This window comes from Hemitrygon akajei, unplaced genomic scaffold (assembly GCF_048418815.1).
Source record: "Hemitrygon akajei unplaced genomic scaffold, sHemAka1.3 Scf000044, whole genome shotgun sequence".
Lineage (NCBI taxonomy): Eukaryota > Metazoa > Chordata > Chondrichthyes > Myliobatiformes > Dasyatidae > Hemitrygon > Hemitrygon akajei.
In genome coordinates, this window is record NW_027331930.1 from 2,995,998 (window position 1) to 3,009,644 (window position 13,647).

The following is a 13,647-nucleotide window of genomic DNA, read 5'->3' on the forward strand; positions in this document are numbered from 1 at the left end:
GTTATATATGGTTTTATATACAGTGGAGAACGCCTACAATTCCTGCAAGTGATGAATGGAATATTGTTCACCAGGTAGTTGTTCCAAATGTTTTTCGAAATGATGTTTCAACTTTAGCACACAGTGTGCCCTTCGGTGGACATCAAGGGGTAAGGAAAACTGTGGACAAGATTTTAAAACATTTTTACTGGCCTGATTTGAGAAAAGATGTGGCGACGTTTTGCAGAACGTGTCATACTTGCCAAATTGTGGGTAAACCTAATCAAGTTACACCAGTGGCAACGCCGGAACTTCTTCCAACATTCGGCGAACTGTTTTCTAAAGTTAATATAGATTGTGTACATCCACTACCAAAAACAAAAACTGGTTATCAGTATTGGCTGACTATCATGTGCACTACGTCTGGGTTTCCAAAGGCAGTACCTCTTTGGAATAAAACAACTATAACTGTAACAAAGGCTCTTATAAAATTATTTGCTTATTTTGGTTTGCCTAAGGAAATACAATCTGATCAAGGCAGTAATTTTATGTCTGGATTGTTTCAACAGATAGTTTATAAATTGGGAGCTAAGCAGTTCACTTCGTCTGCATACCACCCAAAATCGCAAGGATCATTGGAGAGGTTTCATTCTACCCTGAAGACTATGATTAGGACGTGTTGTGTGGAAAATGAAAATTATTAGGATGAGGGTATACACTTACTTCAATTTGCAGTAAGGGAGTCGGTGCAAGAATCATTATGTATCAGTCCATTTGAACTTGTATTTGGGCCTACAGTTAGAGGACCTTAGGCTTTATTAGCGAACACTGGAATAATAAAGAGGTACACACTAATTTACTGGACTATATTTTGAAATTTATAGACAGATTACATAACGCTTGTAGATTATCTAGGGAAAATTTGAAATCGGCTCAGGAGAAAATGAAAACTTGGTTCGATAAAGAATCTAGAATGAGGACATTTAAGCCTGGAGGTAAGGTGCTGGTTCTTTTCCCACTGCAAATTGATCATATACAAGCTAACTTTCATGGTCCTTATGAAATTATGTCTCATATTAATGATGTGGATTATGTGATAAAAATTACAGAACGTAGAATGCCTGCACAACTTTGCCATATAAATATAATAATACCATATAATGAGAAACTGTCTTCTACTATGACTGTTCTGGTCAATAACAATGAGTCTGATCTCACTAAGAACATAATGCATGATCCATCTAAAACGCATTCCAAACCAAACGTTGTTTCTGTCAGATTACCAAACTCAACCATTCTGGAAAATATTGATGAGAAATTAACTCACTTACAGCCAGATGAGAAGCAACAGATGGAGCAATTAATTTTTAAATACAGAGATTTATTTCCAGACGTTCCGAGAAGAACCAAAGTAGCTTCACATGAGGCAGATGTTGAAGATGCTTATATTGACGATTTAATTACAGGAAACGATACTTGGAAAGCACACATTACTACGGTGGAGAAACTATTCGACAGGCTTGCAAAGCTATTTTAACTACTAACATAGCTAAAAGTGAATTTGGACTGCCACTGTGACTAAGATTAGTTATGTTGTAAGTCCGGGCTTGGTTACGGAAATAAATCAAACTCCAATTTAGCAACAAATGTTTGATGTTAGAGGAGCACTCTATTTTGATAACTCATAGTAAACGGAAAGATATAATATGATAGCTCATTGTCTATCTCGTTTTTCAATCAACAATGCATTTTTTATGAAGTGATTTTTTAATATTTCTAGCACTCCTGCTGTATAGTAAGTTGTAAGATTCCGTATGATAATACTATGTATACTCTGTATGTAGTAAACTGTATACATTTGTATTTTTCTTTTGCATATAGTTAATTGTTAAAATTTTGTTCATAACCGATTTTTTTTTGAAGAGAGGTGTTACGTACCAGTGGGTATCTTGTAACAATCGCATGACAATGATGTAATTGAGGCTCTGCCTGGCATGACGTAATAGTCCTGTGATGGCCTGTTTCAAAAGGGTATAAAAGGAGAACCCCTCCCTCTGACGCAGGTCAGTTCGTGATTTAATTCGTCTGTGACTCCATTCTGCTGCGTATTTAATTTTATGACTCTTTTTCGTTTTAAAAGCGGAGTTTTGTTTCCATTGTAAGAATCGGTGTGCCTTCAGTTTTAGAAATCGCTGCCAGTTAAAGTCCAGTCGGAGAGTGTGGAAATATCGAAGTTGGAAAATCCCGAAAGATCGAGGAAATTTGGTGTTGTCGGCGCTAAAACAGGTTTAACCTTATTTGATCTTCATTCAGAAGGAATTAGCAACCGGAATCAACGATAGTCCCTGCTAAAGAGCAGAAAAGATTGGAGCAGGGTTATTCGCCAAGAGAAGGTGAGTGCCTTTAAGAAGTTTTAATTCCTTCATCGAACATCCTCTGGTCAAGGCAAACTTCGGATGGGATCAGCAGTAACACCACGTAAGAGAATATACTTCTTCGAGGAAAGCCTGTCCTAACCGAATGTGCAAATCATTTGGACTTTGCATCTACTACTTTAAAAAACGGAGTTGGCAATTCTCGATATAAGAACTGTTCGAGCTGCCGTATTGCAGCCAACTTCCGGTGAAGTTAGTCGTTTGTTTTCTTCTTGGTTTTTTGAGCAGTGTTTAATAAATGTTTCATCTGTTTTATATATAAACTGCCTCAATTCTATTCATTTTTTGCAGGATCATAACAATTGGGGGCTCGCCGGATGTACTATTTTTCATTTTAATGTCTGTTTATCGATCGGTCTTTTGGAAAAGGAGAATATCCGATTCTTTAGATTAATTGACTTTTAAGTGGCATCCGGCAACAATGGATATTGACGACTCCCTGGCATCGCCAGATCCAGAGTTATTAGCGACGGCGAAATAAAGTGATGTATCTGAGATTGCTAGCAGGTTGGAACTTATTTCGAAGTTTACAACAAAGCCTGTAATTCAGAGAAAAATTGCAGAACAACTATGTAGATTCGGGTATTTTTAATGAAACGATTTTAGATAAGTTCACTATAAGTAAAGCAGCGATTCAGTTACACCTGGAACAGGTGGCGTTAGAAAACCTTGGACTAGATGCTGAATTAAAACAGAAACAATTCGAAGCTCACTTTCAACTAAGTCGATTAGAAGCTGAAAATAAAAAGAGGGAATTTGAAAGCGATGGTGGAATTAAAGTCTGAGAATGAGTCCTCCGTTTCTAGAAAAACGTTTGTCGTTCTTTCAGGAAATGAAATTGGACCCTCCATTTAGTGAAACTGAAGTAGAGAAATATTTTCAACATTTCGAATCTGTTGCTCTGATTTCAGAGTTGCCGAAAGAGAAATGGTCATTGTTGCTACAGAGTGTAATTAAAAGCAAAGCACAGCAGGTTTAAACAACTTTAACTGCTGAGCAAGCACTTGATAATGATACTGTGAAACTGCACATACTAAATTCGTATGAGTTAGATCCGGAAGCATATAGAGTAAGATTCAGAAAATTGAAGAAATCTATGGAAAAAAAAAACTAATGTGGAATTTGCGTACGATAAAGCTTTTGTGTTTAGAGAGAAGGCTTCCTCTAAAAATGCAAATGGTGACTATAATAAATTGATGGAGCTGATTTTAATGGAGGCTTTTAAACGGAGCATCCCTGATGAAGAAAAGACATACTTAAATGAGAGAGAGACTGCTACATTGCACGACTCTGTCTGCTAAATTAGCTGATGAGTATGCTTTAATGCATAAGAATCAATTTCCTCAGGACAGAACTTTTAAAAGAAAAAAATAACAGTGAATCAAGGTAAACCAGAAATAAAATCAGATGGTACTGAGAAAGGTAAGGAGAACGGAAAGGCTGTGAAGGAAAAACAGTTTGGTCCCAGTTGTAATTACTGTAAGAAACCTGGCCATGTAATAGCTGACTGTTTCCGATTGAAAAAGAAGGAGAAGGAAGCAGTCCCAGAAATCTGAGTGCAACATACTCAAACACTTGTAAATCCACAGGGGTTGATAAACACAAATGAAGCTTTGATAGAGTCTGATTAAGTTAGGAACGGATCTGATCATGTTATAACTGAAGGGTTTGTATCCTTGAAAGAAGGATCTACGCAGGTGCCAATCAAAATCCTTAGGGATTTTGGAGATTCTCAATCACTGATATTAGACAGTGTGTTAAAACTTAATGATGAGTCTGATCCTGGTGAGGTAAATTATATACGAGGTGTAGGGAGTGCCAATATGCCTATATATTTGCATAAAGTAAATTTAAGATCAGGGTTAGTTATAGGACTTGTTCAAGTAGGACTACAAGCTAGCTTACCTGTGAAGGATATTTCTTTATTGTTAGGTAATGACCTGGCAGGTGGACCTGTTTTTCCTCTGGTGCATTTGACAATAAAGTCAGAGGAACAACGGATGGATTTTAACAAAGATTCCTGCTGTGTTCTAACCCGAGCTGTGGTTAAAGAGCTTGATGTGCAGAATAAGGTTGTTACTCATGACAGTTCAATTGAGGGTTCGAGTTTTGAGGATGCGTTATAAACTCTCTTAACTTCGGTGTTTGAACAAGATTCTTGGTGTAAGTCTGACCATGAATATTTTTCTCTGTCTCGGAAGCAGATGATAGCAGAGCAGAATAGAGACACTGAGATGATCAAATTGAAAGATCAAGCTCTACTGGATAGTGAAATTGATAAGAACCCTGTAGAATATTATTTTGATAAAGTAGTGTTGATGAGAAAGTGACCATATAATCATATAACAATTACTGCACGGAAACAGGTTATCTCGGACCTTCTAGTCCGTGCCGAATCTTACTCTCACCTAGTCCCACTGGCCCGCACTGAGCGTATATCCCTCCATTCCATTCCTTTCCTGCCCATATACCTATCCAATTTTACTTTAAATGACAATACCGAACCTACCTCTACCACTTCTAATGGAAGCTCATTACACACAGCTACCACTCTCTGTGTAAAGAAATTCCCCCTCGTGTTACCCTTAACCTTCTGCCCCCAACTCTCAACTCATGTCCTCTTCTTTGAATCGCCCCTATTCTCAAAGGTTATATACAGTTTTATATATGGTGGAAACGCCTAAAATTCATGCAAGTGATGAATGGAATATTGTTCACCAAGTAGTTGTTCCTAAAATTTTTCGAAATGAGGTTTTAACTTTATCACATAGTGTGCTCTTCGGAGGACATCAAGGTGCAAGGAAAACTGTGGACAAGATTTTAAAACATTTTTACTGACCTGATTTGAGAAAAGATGTGGCGACGTTTTGCAGAACGTGTCATACTTCCCAAATTGATTGTGGTAAACCTAATCAAGTTACTCCTGTGGCCGCACCGCAGCCTCTTCCAGCATTCGGTGAACCGTTTTCTAAAGTAAAGATAGATTGTGTACGTCCATTACCAAGAGCAAAAACTGGTTATCAGTACTGGCTGACTATCATGTGCACTGCGTCTAGGTTTCCAAAAGCAGTACCACTTCGGAATAAAACAACTAAAACTGTAACAAAGGCTCTTATAAAATACCTTAATTATTTTGGGTTGCCTAAGGAAATACATTCTGATCAAGGCACTAATTTTATGTCTGGATTGTTTCAACAGATATTTTATAAATTGTGAGCTAAGCAATACACCGTCTGCATACCATCCAGAATCGCAAGGAACATTGGAGAGGTTTCATTCCACCCTGAAGAATATGAATAGGACGTATTGTGTGGAAAATGAAAATGATTGGGATGAGGGTATAATTTACTTATATTTGCTGTAAGTTAGTTGGTACAAGAATCACTAGCTTTCAGTCCATTTTAACTTGTATTAGGGCATAGAGTTAGAGGACCTTGTGCCTTATTAAAAGAACAATCGATTAATAAAGAGGTACACACTAATTTGCTGGGCTATGTTTTAAAATTTAAAGGCAGATTACATAAAGCATGTCGGTCAGCCAGGTAAAATTTAAAATCGGCTCAGGAGAAAATTAAAACCTGCTACGATAAAGATGCTAGGATGAAGCGTTTAAGCCTGTAGATCAGGTGCTGCTTCTTTTTCCAGTGCAAACGAATCCGTTACAAGCTAAATTTCATGGTCCTTATGAAATTATATCTAAAATTAATGATGTGGATTACATGATAAAAACTCCAGATTGTAGAACTTCAAAGCAACTTTGCTATACAAATATGATAAAACCATATTATGAGAAACAGTCTCATAATATGATCACAATGACTGTTGTGGTCAATAATAATGAGTCTGATTCACTAGGAATATAATGGATGATGCATCTGAAACTCATTCTAAACCCATCATTGTTTCTGTCAGATTACCAAACTGAATCATTCGGGAAAATATTGATGAGAAATTAGCTCATTCATAGCCAGAGCAGAAGCAGCCGTTGAAGAAATTATTTTTTAAATATAAAGATATATTTGCAGGCGTTCTTAGTAACTTCATGTGATGCAGATGTTGGAGTTGCAAAACACATAAGGCAACATCCATGCAGGATGAAAATGAAAAAAAAAGTGAAGTTGCTGAGAAAGAAATTAAATATATGGCAGAGAATAATAATATTAGACATTCCAACTCGAATTGAAGTTCACCTTGCGTTATGGTGCCTAAGCCAAACGGTAGTATTCGGTTGTGTACGGACTACAAGATGCTGAATGCTGGAACGAAACCAGATGCATATCCAATTCCTCGAGTGGATGATTGTTTAGATAAATATGGAAAAGCATATTTCCTTACAAAGTTTGATATACTGAAAGGGTATTGGTGTGTCCCATTGATAGATAGAGGTAGAGAAATTTCTGCATTTGTAACTCCATCTGGGTTGTATGAATATAACATTCTGTCGTTTGGGATGAAGAGAATATAATATTCTTGAAGATGATGTTCAGGAACTTTCCAGCGGATGATTAACTCTGTGATTCAGTGGTTAAAAGATACTTATGCTTATATTGACTATTTAGTTAAGGGAAATGATACTTGGGAAGCAGACATTACTGCGGTGGAGAAACTCTTGGAAAGGCTTTCAAAAGGTAACTTAACTATTGATTTAACTGAAAGTGAATTCGGTCATGCCACTGTAACTTACCTTGGTTGTGTTGTAAGTCCGGGCTTGGTTAAGTAAAATGGATAAGGAAATACATCAAACTTCAATTTAGTAACAAAGGTTTAATGTTACAGGAGTACAATATATTGATAACTCATTTTAAAGGCAAAGGAAATGTGATTGTTGATTGTCTATCTCGATTTTGAATATACATTGTATTTTTTATGAAGTGATATTACTTTTCATAATTGTAGTACTCCTACTGTATAGTAAGTTGTAAGATTCTGTATGACAATACTTACTCTCACCTAGTACCACTGTCCCGCAATCAGCTCATAACCCTCCATTCCTTTCCTGTCCATATACCTATGCAATGTTACTCTAAATAACAATACCGAACCTGCCTCTACCACTTCTACAGAAAGCTCATTCCACACAACTACCACTTTCTGAGTAAACAAATTCCCCCTCGTGTTACCCTTAACATTCGCCCTCTAAATCTCTAATCATGACCTCTTGTTTGGATCTCCCATACTCTCAAAGGTTATATATGGTTTTATATATAGTGGAGAACGCCTACAATTCCTGCAAGTGATGAATGGAATATTGTTCACCAGGTAGTTGTTCCTAATGTTTTTCGAAAAGAGGTTTTAACTTTAGCACACAGTGTGCTCTTCGGTGGACATCAAGGGGTAAGGAAAACAGTGGACAAGATTTTAAAACATTTTTACTGGGCTGATTTGAGAAAAGATGTGGCGACGTTTTGCAGAACGTGTCATACTTGCCAAATTGTGGGTAAAACTAATCAAGTTACACCAGTAGCAGCACCGCAACCTCTTCCAGCATTCGGCGAACTGTTTTCTAAAGCTAATATAGATTGTGTAAGTCCATTATCAAAAACAAAAACTGGTTATCAGTATTGGCTGAATATCACGTGCACTGTGTTACGTATTCAGGCAACAATAATTATAGATGAGTTAGACGAAGGGTTTTATAACAAATAACACGTTTATTAAACACTGATAACAAACCCCCTTCAAATGTAAACAAACCCAAACAATGATCCGAGCTCAGCTGCTCAAACAGTCCTTAATAGCGTTGCAGTCCCAAACAGTCTTCAAAGCGGTATTGAAAAGAACTCAGTTCTTTAAAGCGATATGCCGAAAGAAACCAGTACTTTAAAGCGATATGCCGACAGTTCAAAAGCTCACGGTACTTTTAAAAGGAGAGACTTTTTAAAGCGATGTAAATTCTCTTCCACGTCGATGTCCTTCGATTCCCAGCGTCGAACTCCCACGTCGAATTTTATTAAATATAACAACTTAAAGTGACTGACCTTCCTTCCACAATATTCTCAATCTCCCGCTTTTTCCAGCGGAGACTATCATGAGAATAGTAAACGAAATCCTTCCGAATGAGGATCACACAAGGTCGAAGTCAATCCATCGAAAATCGATTTTCCTCGATCTCCATTTTCCAAACTTCACTCTCCCTTAGCAAAGAAACCGTTGGCTCTGACCTTTTAAACTTCAGGCATTATATAAAACTTCATTTTTAACTAAACTGCGTCATCACATTAAATCACGCAGCAACATGAAGTCATCTTGGCAAATCCAGCCACGAACTGCCCCACCTGACAGGGTGGGTCTTCCTTTTATACCCTGTAGAAAAAACCTGTCACATGACCTCTACTGGCGGGAAAATGACATCACTCCACCATTACCTCATGTCCAGTATAACTTCAACCCCAGTCACGTGACAAGGGTACCACTGTCACGTGTCACGTGTACGTAACAACTGCGTCTAGGTTTCCAAAGGCAGTCCCACTTCGGAATAAAACAACTAAAACTGTAGCAAAGGCTCTTATAAAATTCTTTACGTATTTTCGGTTGCCTAAAGAAATACAAACGGATCAAGGCAGTAATTTTATGTCTGGACTGTTTCAACAGGTAGTTTATAAATTGTGAACGAAGCAGTTCACTTCGTCTGCATACCACCCAAAATCGCAAGAAGCTTTGGAGAGATTTAATTCTACCCTGAAGACTATGATTAGGACGTATTGTGTGGAAAATGAAAATGATTGGGATGAGGGTGTATAGTTATTTCAATTTGCAGTAAGGGAGTCGGTACAAGAATCATTATGTATCAGTCCGTTTGAACTTGTATTTGGGCCTACAGTTAGAGGACCTTTGACTTTATTAGAGAACACTGGATTAATAATGAGGTTCACACTAATTTAATGGACTATATTTTGAAATTTAACGACAGATTGCATAAAGCTTGTAGATTTGCCAGGGAAATTTTGAAATCGGCTCAGGAGAAAATGAAAACTTCGTACGATATAGAAGCTAGAATGAGGACATTTAAGCCTGGAGGTAAGGTGCTGGTTCTTATCCCACTGCAAACGAATCATTTACAAGCTAAACTTCACGGTCCTTATGAAATTATGTCTAAAATTAATTATGTGGATTATGTGATAAAAATTACAGAACGTAGAATGCCAACACAACCTTGCCATATAAATATGATAATAACATATTATGAGAAACTGTCTTCTACTATGACAATTGTGGACAATAATAGAAACAATGCAAAGGTAAACGATGAGAGCTGATTGTCTAACTCGCTTTTGAACGTTCAATGCAATTTTATATGAAGTGATTTTTTAAATATTTCTAGCACTCCTACTATATAGTAAGTTGTAAGGTGCTGTATGATAATACTATGAGTACTCTGTATGTAGTAAATTTTATACATTTTTTTTTGCAAATAGTTAATTGTAAAAATTTTGTTCATACCGAATTTTTTTTGAAGGGAGGTGTTACGTACTCGTGGGTATCTTGCGACTGTCGCATGACCGTGATGTAATTGAGGCTCTGCCTTGCATGATGGAATAGTTTTGAGATGGTGGAGTGATGTCATCTTCCAGCCAAGGAAAATTCCTGTGAAGGCCTATTTCAAAAGGGTATAAAAGGAGAATCCCTCCCTGTGACGCAGGGCAGTTCCTGGTTTAATTCGTCCGTGACTCCGTTCTGCTGCATATTTGATTTTATGACGTTTTTTCGTTTTAAAAGCGGAGTTTCGTTTCCACTGTAAGAATTGGTGTGCCTTCAGTTCTAAAAATCGCTGCCAGTTAAAGTCCAGTCGGAGAGTGAAGAATTATCGAAGTTCGGAAAACCAGAAAGATCGACGAAAATTGGTGTTGTCGGCGGTAAAACAGGTTTGACCTTATCTGATCTTCTTTCAGGAGGAATTAGCAACCTAAATCCACGATAGTCCCTGCTGAAGAGCAGAAAGGATTGGAACAGGGTTATTCGCCAAGGGAAGGTCAGTGCCTTTAAGCCGTTTTATTTCCTTCATCGAACATCCTCCGGTCAAGGCAAACTTCGGATGGGATCAGCAGTAACACCACGTAAGAGAATATATTTCTTCGAGGAAAGCTTCTCCTAACTGACTGTGCAAATGATTTTGACCTTTGCATCTACTACTTTTAAGAACTGAGTTAGCACTTCTCTTTTTAAGAACTGTTGGAGCTGCAGTATAGCAGCCAACTTCCGGTTAAGTTAGTCGTTTGTTTACTCTGGGATTTTGAGCAGTGTTTAATAAATGTTTTATTTGTTATATAAAAAAACTGCTTCAATTCAATTCATTTTTGCCGAATCATAACAATTGGGGGCTCGTAGGATGTACAATTTTCGATTTTAAATGCCTGTTGAATTATAGATCGGTCTTTTCAACAGGGTGTAAAAGGAGAAGCCCTCCCACTGACGCAGGTCAGTTCGTGATTTAATTCGTCTGTGACTGCATTTTGCTGTGTATTTGATTTTATGACGCTTTTTCATGTTAAAGCGGAGTTTTGTTCCCTTTGTAAGAATCGGTGTGCCTTCAGTTCTAGAAATCGCTGCCAGTTAAATTCCAGTCGGAGAGTGAAGAATTATCGAAGTTCGGAAATCCCGAAAGATCGTGGAAAGTTGGTGTTGTCGGCGGTAAAACAGGTTTGACCTTATTTGATCTTCATTCAGAAGGAATTAGCAACCTGAATCAACGATAGTCCCTGCTAAAGAGCATAAAGGATTGGAACAGGGTTATTCGCCAAGGGAAGGTCAGTGCCTTTAAGAAGTTTTATTTCCTTCATCGAACATCCTCTGGTCAAGGCAAACTTCGGATGGGATCAGCAGTAACACCACGTAAGAGAATATATTTCTTCGAGGAAAGCCTCTCCTAACTGATTGTGCAAATCATTTCGACTTTTGCATCTACTACTTTAAAAAAAAATGAGTTGGCATTTCTCGTTTTTAGAACTGTTCGAGCTGCCGTATTGCAGCCTACTTCCGGTGAAGTTAGTCGTTTGTTTACTTCTGGGTTTTTTGAGCAGTGTTTAATAAATGTTTCATCTGTTTTATATATAAACTGCCTCAATTCTATTCATTTTTGCTGGACCGTAACAATTGGTGGCTCGTAGGATGTACCATTTTTCATTTTAAATGCCTGTTTATCGATCGGTCTTTTGGAAAAGGAGAATATCCGATTCTTTAGATTGATTGACTTTTAAGTGGCATCCGGCAACAATGGATATTGACGACATCCTGGCATCGCCAGATCCAGAGTTATTAGCGACGGCGAAATAAAGTGATGTATCTGAGATTGCTAGCAGGTTGGAACTTATTTCGAAGTTTACAACAAAGCCTGTAATTCAGAGAAAAATTGCAGAACAGTATAAAGATTCGGGTATTTTTGATGAAACGATTTTAGATAAGCTCCCTGTAAGTAAAGTAGCGATTCAGTTATACCTGGAACAGGCAGCGTTAGAAAACCTTGGACTAGATGCTGAATTAAAACAGAAACAATTGGAAGCTCACTTTCAACTAAGTTCATTAGAAGGTGAAAATAAAAAGAGAGAATTGGAACGCGATGGTGGAATTAACGTTTGAGAATGAGTCCTCTGTTTCTAGAAAAACGTGTGACGTTAGTCAGGAAATGAAATTGGACCCTCCATTTAGTGAAACAAAAGTAGAGAAATATTTTCAACATTTCGAAACTGTTGCTCAGATTTCAGAGTTGCCGAAGGAGAAATGGTCAGTGTTGTTACAGAGTGTGATTAAAAGCAGAGTACAACAGTTTTTAACAACTTTAACTGCTGAGCAAGCACTTGAGAATGATAATAGACAATAGACAATAGGTGCCGAAGTATACCATTCGGCCCTTCGAGCCTTCACCGCCATTCTGAGATCATCGCTGATCATCTACTATCAATAGCCTATTCCTGCCTTGTCCCCATATCCCTTGATTCCGCTATCCATAAGATACCTATCTAGCTCCTTGTTGAAAGCAGCCTGAGAATTGGCCTCCACTGCCTTTTGAGGCAGTCATTCAACACACCCACAGCTCTCTGGGAGATGAAGTTTTTCCTTAACTCTTTCCTAAATGATCTACCCCTTATTCTTAAACCATGCCCTCTGGTACTGGAGTCTCCCAGCATCTGGAACATATTTCCTGCCTCTATCTTGTCCAATCCCTGAATAACCTTATGTGTTGCAATCAGATCCCCTCTCAATCTCCTTAATTCCAGCGTGTACAACCCCAGTCTCTCTAACCTCTCTGCTGAGAAACTGCACATATTAAAGGCGTATAAGTTAGATCCGGAAGCATATAGAGTAAGATTTGGAAAATTGAAGAAATCTGTGGGAAAAAAAAACGTATGTGGAATTTGCGTACGATAAAGCTTTTGTGTTTTGAGAGATGGGTTTCCTCTAAAAATGCAAATGGTGACTATAATAAATTGAAGGATCTGATTTTAATGGAGGCATTTAAACGGAGCATCCCTGATGAAGAAAATACATACTTAAATGAGAGGGACACTGCTGCATTGCACGACTCCACTAAATTAGCTGATGAGTATGCTTTAATGCTCAAGAATAAATTTCCTCAGTGCAGAACTTTTAAAGGGAAAAATAACAGTGAATCAAGGTAAACCAGAAATTAAATCAGATGTTAGTGAGAAAGATAAGGAGGACGGAGAGGCTGTGAAGGAAAGACAGTTTGGTCCCATCTGTAATTACTGTAAGAAACCTGGTCATGTAACAGCTAACTGTTTCCGATTGAAATAGAAGGAGAAGGAAGCAGTTCCAGATGCCTGTGTGCAACATTCTCAAACACCTGTAAATCCACAGGGTTTGAAAACCACAAATGAGGGTTTGTTAGAGTCTGACCAAGTTAGGAGTGGATCTGATCATTTTATAACTGAAGGGTTTGTATCCTTGAAAGAGGGATCTACTCAGGTGCCAATAAAAATCCTTAGGGATTTTGGAGATTCTCAATCACTGATATTAGACATTGTGTTAAAATTTAATGATGAGACTGATACTGGTGAGGTAAATTATATACGAGGTGCAGAGAGTGCCAATATGCCTGTACATTTGCATAAAGTAAATTTTAGGTCAGGGTTAGTTACAGGACTTGTTCAAGTAGGACTACAAGCTAGCTTACCTGTGAAGGTTATTTCTTTATTGTTAGGTAATGACTTGGCAGGTGGACAAATTTTTCCTAAGGTGCATTTGACAATAAAGTCAGAGGAACAAAGGATGGATTTTA